The sequence below is a fragment of the Dermacentor silvarum genome, chromosome 9, assembly GCF_013339745.2.
Source record: "Dermacentor silvarum isolate Dsil-2018 chromosome 9, BIME_Dsil_1.4, whole genome shotgun sequence".
Classification (NCBI taxonomy): Eukaryota; Metazoa; Arthropoda; class Arachnida; order Ixodida; family Ixodidae; genus Dermacentor; species Dermacentor silvarum.
Window position 1 is genome coordinate 16,461,810 of NC_051162.1, and position 9,854 is coordinate 16,471,663.

The window sequence follows — 9,854 nt, forward strand, 5'->3', positions numbered from 1 at the left end:
TGAGGGTTTAATTTAAAACCGTTCTCGTCCGCCCACTTGAACAATTTATTTAAGCCAAGCTGTACTTGTCGCTCGCAGATATTTAGATTGCATGATTTGTAACCTATTTGGATGTCATCCACATACACAGAATAAAACATACTACGTGGCATGACAGTATACAGCGAGTTCATTTTGACGATAAATAAAGTACAGCTCAGCACACCACCTTGAGGTACCCCAGCCTCTTGCGTAAATGGACGAGACAGGACGTTACCAACTCTCACACGGAACGTGCGATTGGAGAGGTAACTCTGAATCACAATCAGTAAGTTGCCTCGAACTCCCATTCCAGAAAGATCACGGAGGATTCCAAATCGCCAAGTTGTGTCGTATGCCTTTTCCATATCTAAAAATACTGACAAGAAAAACTGTTTGTGCACAAAAGCATCACGAATATTTGTCTCGATGCGGACAAGGTGATCTGTTGTGGATCTACCTTCCCTGAAACCGCACTGTAAGGGATCGAGTATTTTGTTACTTTCAATAAAATGGATGAGGCGGCGATTGATCATTTTCTCAAAGAGCTTGCATATACAACTTGTCAGAGCTATAGGCCTATAGCTACTGGCCGAAGAAGGGTCCTTGCCATCTTTGAGAATAGGAATTACAATTGCTTCTTTCCATGCAGTCGGAACGTAGCCGGCAGAGAACATGGTGTTAAAGAGTGACAATAGTGTTTTGTGGGTTTCAGGGTGTATGTGTTTTATCATTTCATATAGTATTCTGTCACTTCCTGGAGCAGACGCGTTACTACAATTCAGTGAAGCCTGAAACTCCGCCATGCTAAATGGACGATTGTATGCTGCATTGGCTGTGTCTTTCCAACCCAGAGGCTGTCGCTCTGCTTGTCGCTGATATCTTAGAAATGTATCTGTATAATGGGAGGTACTGGAAATATGCTCGAAATGTGCTCCTAGACAATCAGCCTGGTCCTCAAGAGTGTCTCCTTGTGCGTTTACTAAAGGTAGAGGATGTGTTTCGCGGCCTTTTATTTTGTTTACCCTGTTCCAGGCTTTGCGTTCGTCTGTATAAGAGTTGATGCTGGATATGTACTTTTCCCAACTTTCTCGTTTAGCGCGGCGGCGTGTTCTTCTACTTTGTGATTTAATCGCTTTGAAGTTAATTAGGTTTTCTGTGGTCGGGGAGTTACGAAGGAGATTCCAGGCCTTGTTTTGCTTTTTCCGGGCTTCCCTACACTCCTCATTCCACCATGGAATACGTCGTTTCGAAGGCGACCCATTTGTTTGGGGAATACATACTGATGCAACATCAATAATAAACGCTGTAATGTATGCTACTGCAGCGTCAATATCAAGTGAAACGACATCGTCCCAGGGCAAATGTGTTTCTTCGCGAAACCGCGCCCAGTCAGCTGAGTTGACTGTCCATCGAGGAACGTGTGTAGAGCACTCAGATTGTTTTGTAAGGTTTAGTAGGATGGGGAATGATCACTTCCATAAGGGTTATTGATCACATCCCATTTCAAATACGGCAAAATTGTACTGGACGCTATGCTTAAGTCTATGGAAGAAAATGTTTTGTGTGTAGGGCTGTAGAATGTTGGTTCTTTTTTGTTAAGCAAGCAGGCACTTGAAGAGAGTAGGAAGTTTTCTATTAGTCGTCCTCTCGCATCACAACGAGAGTCGCCCCACAGTGTACTATGTGCGTTTAGATCACCAACGACTATGTAAGGGTGATGGAGTTCATCAATAAAGCTTTGAAATGTTGTTCTAGAGAGTTGATAACCTGGGGGGATGTATACAGACGCGATGGTGACTAGTTTATTGAACAGCACTGCTTCGATAGCAACTGCTTCAAGAGGAGTTTGGAGTTTCAGTTTCCGACATGCAACGCCTCTGTCGGCAATTATAGCTACACCGCCCGACGCTGTAGCAGCGTCGTCCCGGTCTTTCCGGAAAATGGCGTATTGCTGTAGAAAGTTTGTTTGTGTGGGTTTAAGATGTGTCTCCTGAACACACAGCACCTTTGGATTGTATTTGTGTAAAAGTTCTTTAATGTCATCGAGGTTGTGCATTAAGCCTCTCACGTTCCAGTGTAATATTTGTGTATCCATATTGTTTGTGTTTTTGGGCTGTGTGTCAAGAGATGAGTCTAGTTGGCTTACGGAGCCTTTCCAGGCGCCGTAATCCGGGGTTTGTCTTTCTTGGAGCGGTCGCGAGAATCGCGTCGCTCCGGAGGCGCTGGATGCGCCGCCTGGCTTGGGGTTGTGTCCATCGACTCCAAGGAGCCGCTGGACTTCCGCTCAAGCGAGCGGGGTGTTTTCGGGGTGGGCCTTGCCTCGAAAAGCAGGGCCTTGGAGGCCACCAACCCAGAAGTCGATGGGCCTTCCTTAAGAGACGGCGCAGCAGCGCTGGCTGCTGTCGCCTGGGGGCTGGTGGCACCACCGCGGCCACACTCTTTGTGGACCGGGCCGATGCCGGAGTCTGCTGCGACGTTGCCCCCCTACGCGCCGCACCAGAATACCCTGTAGAATGAAGAAAAGAGATACGCTTTCGTGCTTCTTGGAATGAAATGTTTTCTTTTACTTTGAGGGTTATTATATCCTTCTCTTTCTGCCACGTAGGGCACGCTCTAGAGTAAGCTGCATGTCCACCGTCACAGTTCGAACAGTGGAGTGTGCCATCACAGTCATCTGAGGGGTGACCATGGTCACCACACTTCGCACAGGTTTGTCGGCCTCGGCAGCTTTGTGAACCGTGGCCATACCTCTGACACTTGAAACACCTTCGAGGGTTCGGGATATATGGTCGGACTCGGACTTTCGTGTATCCTGTTTCTAACGTTTCTGGCAGCACACTGGACGCAAAGGTGACGATCAGATGTTTAGTTGGAATTTCTTTGTTTTCCCGTTTGATTATTATTCTCTTCACTATGGTAACATTGTGCTCCTTCCAGCCCTCTAGGAGCTCTTCCTCGGTCAGGTACAGCAGATCATCGTCGGAAATCACTCCTCTGCTTGTGTTCATCGATCGATGTGGGGTCACTGTGAGGTTCACACCACCGAGTGAGACCAGATTTGCGAGTTTCTCATGTTGTTGTTTGTCGCGGACCTCAAGAAGGAGGTCACCGCTCGCCATCTTTGTAACTTTGTAGCCTAGCCGGGACCAATTGTTTCGGTGAGATTTTTTGCAACAGTGAAAGGTGAAATCATTCTTACGGTCTTTTGAGGGTTTTCACTATGAATGACATGGAATCGTGGAAAGGTTTCTTTGCGTTGAAAGAAAAATTGAGCTGTTTCTTCGGTGCGCCCTCTTTTTGAAAGAGGACGATCAGGTAGTTTAGGGAATGATGCGAATGCCATACAGGTTTATTGATTTCGGCAGCGATGGTAGCCGCCCACCATGGAGCCCAACAAGGGGACGGTACAAGGTTTGAAGATTACCTGCACACGCCAGCTATACACCGCCACTATAACCTAATATATATATCCAAGGCTGGATATAATACACAAGGTTAACCCTTGCCGCCCAGAAATTCGGAAGTGAGAAGAAATGACTAGAAGACAGGACAGATGGAAAAAGTGAGAGAGAAAGACAAAAGATTGAGGAGGGGGACAGGAAAAGGCGACTGCCGATTTCCTCCAGGTGGGTCAGTCTAGAGGTGCCGTCTATGTGAAGCAGAGGCCAAAGAGGTGTGTTGCCTCCGCCGGGGGGCCTTAAAGGTCCAAACACCCGGCATTAGCTCAACCTCCAGGATCCCCCTTTCCCCAGACACGGCAAAGCCACGCACGGCTACGCGTGGGAGGGTCCAACCCCCGTGTGCTCAGGTACGTGGTGGCGCAACTCACCAAACGCCTGCTTGCGCAGACGCCCCTGCGGGGCATATAGGCTTTCTACTGGTGACGTTCTGTACGCACCAGTTGCTAAGCGTAGTCCGTGGTTGTGCGTGGGGTCAAGACGTTTGATGTACGACTCCCTTGCTGACCCGTAAACTATGCAACCGTAGTCAAGAATGCTGCGCACGACACAGCGGTAAATACGTAACAGGCATGTTCGGTCGGCGCCCCAATGCTTACGTGATAGGATCTTCAGGATGTTAAGTGCTTTGTTTGCCTTAGTTTTTACGCTGTTAATGTGGGCGATAAAGTTTAGTTTACTATCAAAAATGATTCCTAAGAACTTTTGCTCTTGCTTAACCGGTAACGGGCTTTGATTTAATTTGAGAGCTGGGTCAGGGTGTAACCCCCTTTTTTGTGAAAATACCACTGCCACAGTTTTTTGTGTAGAAAACCGAAATCCATTTTTATCGGCCCATTGCGTCAACTTGTTAATTGTTATCTGGATTTGCCTTTCGCATGTAGACATAACCGAGGCACGGTATGCAATTTGAAGGTCGTCGACGTATAAAGAGTGCATAATGTTGGGCGGTATAACTGAATTTATGGAGTTCATCTTCACCACGAAGAGAGTAGTGCTTAATATGCAACCCTGTGGGACGCCATTTTCTTGAACAAAGACTCGGGACAGTGTTGCTCCCAGACGGACTTGAAATGTTCGGTTTGACAGAAAATCGGCCAGACAGTTGAGCATTCTGCCGCGTATTCCTAGTGTTGCTAGATCTTGTAGAATGCCATACCTCCATGTGGTGTCGTATGCTTTTTCTAGGTCGAAAAACACCGCTAGGCAGTGCTGTTTATAAAGGAATGCCTCACGTATGGTGTGTTCAAGACGAACGAGATGGTCAGTTGTTGAGCAGCCTTTCTTGTAACCACACTGATGAGTGTCTAGTAAGTTATCTGTTTCGAGAACGTATGTTAGTCTTATATTTATTATGCTTTCGTAGGATTTAGCCAGGCAACTTGTTAGTGCTATAGGTCTGTAGCTGTTAGGTGTATTTGGTGACTTTCCCGCCTTCAGAAAGGGAACAATAATAGCCTTTTTCCACTCTGCAGGCATTTTACCCGTTTCCCAGATCGTGTTAAAAAAACGCAACAAGGCATCCACCGCTTTCTGGGACAAATGGGCTAACATAGCGTAATGTATTTTGTCAGGACCCGGTGCTGTTTTCTTACCCGAATTATTCTGTTTATTTCGTGGAGTGTTAAGGGGGCATTGAACGGTCTATCTGAACTTCCCGTTGTCGGAAGCTTTTGTTTTTCGGCGGACGGTTTGTGTTTTAGGAATGTTGCGGAATAGTTTGCTGAGCTAGATATGGTGTAGAAGTGCTCGCCTAATATGTCTGCTTGTTCCTGTAGACTTGTTTGCGTGCCTGGAGTTGAGAGTATGGGGATTGTGTAGGGAGCATAGTCGCCCCTAAACTTGCGAACCTGGTCCCACATTCTCTTTGATGTTATTGAACTGTTAATTGATGAGATGTCATTTTTCCATGAATTTTTTTCTGCTTGCCTACGGATATACCTCGCCTTCGCTTTTTTGAATGATAAAATAGTATCTTGTGTTGGGTACCTTCTGAAGATACCCCATGCTTTGTTTTGAAGTTTTTTAGCTTGTGTGCATTCATTCGTCCACCAAGGTTTTAGTTTTTTCCTTAAGAATCCAGAAGATTGGGGAATAGCTTCTTCCGCCGCAGCAACTATGCAAGCAGTAATCCTCTCATTCGCCTCGTCTATGTTTCGGTCATCTAAGATCACTTTTTCTAAACTGGCTTTTTCAGTGAAGAGAGGCCAGTTTGCAAGGTGCAGTTTCCAACGGCGTGGCCTAGAAAGTGTTATAGGCAGTACGGATGTTAGTTTTATGACTGCAGGCATATGATCACTACAGTAGGGATTAGGTATTACAGTCCAATGAAGATCGGTGAACAGAGATGGGGAACACATTGCCAAATGAGGGCAACTCATAGCTCCTGTGCTAGGGGAGCAGTATGTGGCCGTACCAGTATTTAAAAGGCATAGTTCATTACTTAGAATAAAATCTTCGATTGTTTGTCCCCTATGGTCTGTTTTTTTGCTCCCCCATAGTGTATTATGCCCATTAAAATCTCCCGCTATCAGAAATGGTTCTGGTAGCTGGTCTAAAATCAGGTCTAAATCTCTTACAGTGAACTGTGTGTGTGGAGGAATGTAGAGGGAACAGATGGTAATGGTTTTATGTGCTAAAATGGTGACAGCAGCGGCTTCTATGTGGCTATTAATGGTTACTGCTCTAGCTGGAATTCCGTGTTTCACAACCACAGCCACACCGCCCGAAAGCCGGTTAGCTTGGGTATGGTCGCGCCGTACAACAGTGAAGCCTTTTAAGATGTTAATGTTTTTGTCACATAAGTTTGTTTCCTGTAGGCACAAAGCCACAGGGGAGAAGTTATTCAGTATATCTCTTATGTCACCTAAGTTGTGTAAAAGTCCTCTGCAGTTCCAGTGGATAATAAAAGCCATTTTAAAACATAAAGGTAAAAGATGGCATTATGATTCTATAAGATATAAGATGTTAGGTGACTTAGGTGTGGAGAGAGTTATTAGAAAGGAGGGATAACCTTTAGGTTATTACTTTTTAAATAACGTGGTTATTGGGACTTTGTCCCTCTTGGCGCGCTCGAGAGAGCGCTTGTCCTTCGGTGTCGACGACACCGGGGTTTTTGCGTCGACCTCCATCGCTCTCTCAGAGGCGCTGGAGGATCGAGAGTTGGGCGCCGGGACACGTGTCTCGGGCCGTGGAGTTCGATTGAGTTTAGGGCCTTGCGGTACTTGTGTCTGCGGGCCCTTCGAAGACGATGGAGCAGCTCTGGCTGCTGCCACCACGGGGGCGGGAGGGGTCACTGCGGGACCACTGTGCGTGGGCTCGGAGGACTCCCGAGGCCTCTGTGACGCTGCCCCCACCTGCGTCACATCGGCGTAACTTCTTCTGGAAAGGTAGGACAATCGCTTTAACAGTTAGTGCAATTACTTCCTTTTTATTTTTCCAGCAAGGGCAAGACCGTGAGTAAGCTGGATGGTCCCCTTTGCAGTTAACACAGTGTGGAGAAGAAGTGCAATTGTCAGATTGGTGGTCATTGGAGCTGCATTTGGCACATGTTGTTTGTCCTCGGCATGCGTGTGAAGCATGTCCAAACCGTTGACATTTGAAACATCGTCTGGGGTTGGGGATATATGGTCTGACATTTACTTTTACGTATCCTGCATTCAGAGAAGTAGGCATTTCGCTTGTCCCAAAGGTAAGTATAACATGTTTTGTCGGAATTTCTTGATCATTTCTTCGGATGACAATTCTTTGTACTTTAGTCACGTTTTGTTCTTGGAAACCTCGAGCAGTTCCTCATCACTCAAGCCAAGGAAGTCCTCCTCGGATATCACGCCCCTGCTTGTATTTAGAGTTCTGTGGGCTGAAATTGTAACTGTGGCATCGCCAATACTGGTAAGTTCCGAGAGCTTTTGTACTTGGTCTTTGTCATTTAGTTCTAGGAGGAGGTCCCCGCTAGACATTTTTGAGACTTTGTATGTCGGTCCAATTTTGTCTTTTAGGCACTTGGCCACCAGGAAAGGAGACAGTTTTCTCACGGGTGTGTTGTTCTCACTATGGACTACATGGTACTTGGGGAATGCTGGGGTGTTGCTCCGAAAGGAGAACTGGAATGTTGCTTCGGTGCGGCCTCTTTTCAGAGGCCGATCATAGACGACAGAGGTTTGCGCTGCCATAAGAAGGTGTATGTGTTCGGCAACAGCGCCGACCGCCCACCACGGAGCCCAACGAGGGGACGCGGCAGAGCTTGTACACAAGTCTGCACGACGCCAGTCGTACGCCGCTACTATAACCTAATATGGTGTACCCAAGGTAGGATAGCCACACAAGGTTAACCCTTGCCGCCAGCGACAAAGGAAGTAAGTGGAAGAGAGTAGAAGACAGGAAAGACCAAAAGTGTGAGAGAGAGACGCAGATTTGAGGAGAGAGAGACAGGAAAAGGCGACTGCCGATTTCCTCCAGGTGGGTCAGTCTGGAGGTGCCGTCTATGTGAAGCAGAGGCCGAAGAGGTGTGTTGCCTCCGCCGGGGGCCTTAAAGGTCCGAGCACCCAGCATCGGCTCAACCCCCAGGATCCCCCTTTCCCCAGACACGGCTAAGCCGCGCACGGTTAGTCGCGGGAGGGTCCAACCCTCGTGTGCTCGGGTACGTGGTGGCGCAACTCACCAAACGCCTGCTTGCGCAGACGCCCCTGCGGGGGTTAAACGGTGTAGGTTTGTGCCATGGCATAATGTTACTACTGTTGTTTTCTTGGGCATGTCTTTTTCTCAGCTGCCATCCGTACTGCATGGCATATTTGTACACTAGCAATGTTTCTCATTCTGAATATTATATGATACTCTTCTATGTTATCTGTATCTTGTCAAATAACGTTTTTTGCGCATGCACGAAAATAAAGCATCTTACTGACCATTCTTTTTGTTTTTTGTGTGATAATTTCTTTTCTGATGTCTAATCAAAATCACAATTTTAACTATCCTACTACATAATGTAACGGCATGTTGGTGTGAACTATCAAAATACCTTTTCCAGAGGCATATCGTTTGCCTAAAAATATAGAATGCCTTCTCCCATAGGTATACCGAGTATATTTTAAGCTTCATTGACACCGACGCCTAAAGAATAATCTGTAAATACCTTTCCTCAGCTTCTGTTATTGTGGGTGATGAGTGGCTGCCGGCACCGCTTCATCGCACTGAAATTGCGCAACCGCCCTATTCAATGCAGAAACCACAGCGCAAAAGCTACTTTGACATTGAGACAAACACATGGACGGACGATGCTCTCGCCAGTAATCCATTATAAGAAGGCACACTGAATATAATACCTGCGGTGCACATGCGTGCACATACAAGAAAAAACTGCCAAACATAGAGCGATCTGCCACAAGCAATACTAGATCAAATGCAAAAAGTAAAGCAGCGTATCATGTGGCAGAAAAAATAACTGGAGTATAGAACTCGCCTCAAAGCTCCTTTTACATCAGTGTGTGTCATTCATACGGCTTTAAGATGAAACCAACCTCATCATAAACGTTGCCTTCAGCATTCTCCATGCTGTTATCACCATTTTTCAAAATATTCTACGCCACTGGGGCGCGCAACTGGCCCAAAATAACGCGCCTCCATCGAATTCTGCGGCCCGTCCGCGGGAGCCCAGGCGCAATAGCGTGCCGTGCGCAACGCGCGCAGCCGGCGGGCGAGGAGAATTGAGGAGGAAAGTGCGCGCGCGGAGGAGAGTGTCGCTACTTTCAAGATCAAGGGGCTTTAAAACATCCTACGCACGAGCGGCGCATGGCGGTGCCAGCGGTCGAGCACTGGGCATGGGCGCAAATAGGAACACGCTGCCGGGAGGTGCCGCCACGAGTTCAGTGGCTACGCGCACGGCGGCTCACTGAGGACAACCGCCTTTGGTTTACGTTTAGCGCTTCGTAGGCACGAAAATCGGAAGTCCAAAATGAAATTTGAACTGCGCGCCACGGTGACGTTATGCAGGCGGAGCCAACGTTTATAGATGGCGCCGCCCCACTCCGCCGTAGCCTTCGCAGTGCAAGGCATTGAAGGAGGAAAGGAAGCACAGCGGAGGCCGTGTTTGATAGCCAATAACTCCGCTTCTACTTAACGCATTGAAGTACTTTTTTCGGGAAAGTGATTCTAAAATAGCCTATTTTCACTTCGAATGTTTCTCCGCTTCGATAAAAACTGGTTCAGGGCCCCTTTTAAAGGAAGGCTGCTCCAATTTGTCTTCTATTTTAGACCCCTCAGTGTATACTTTATAGTCCGTTATTTCTTTTATGCTGTTTGAAATAGAAAAAAAAAGTCCTTTCAGATGGGTTAGTTCCCCAATCATGGATCTTGTTAGTTCGACACCAGGTTTCTGAG

The 9,854-nt window shown here is 47.1% G+C and overlaps 1 long non-coding RNA gene across 1 annotated transcript; it reads left to right on the plus strand.

Moving 5' to 3' along the window:
• The first annotated feature begins 3,171 nt into the window (after window positions 1–3,171).
• On the plus strand, window positions 3,172–8,179 carry LOC125940273 (uncharacterized). The gene is made up of 2 exons (XR_007463503.1): window positions 3,172–3,647; window positions 7,938–8,179. It is a non-coding gene; the product is annotated as an uncharacterized LOC125940273 (long non-coding RNA).
• Window positions 8,180–9,854: the final 1,675 nt, after the last annotated feature.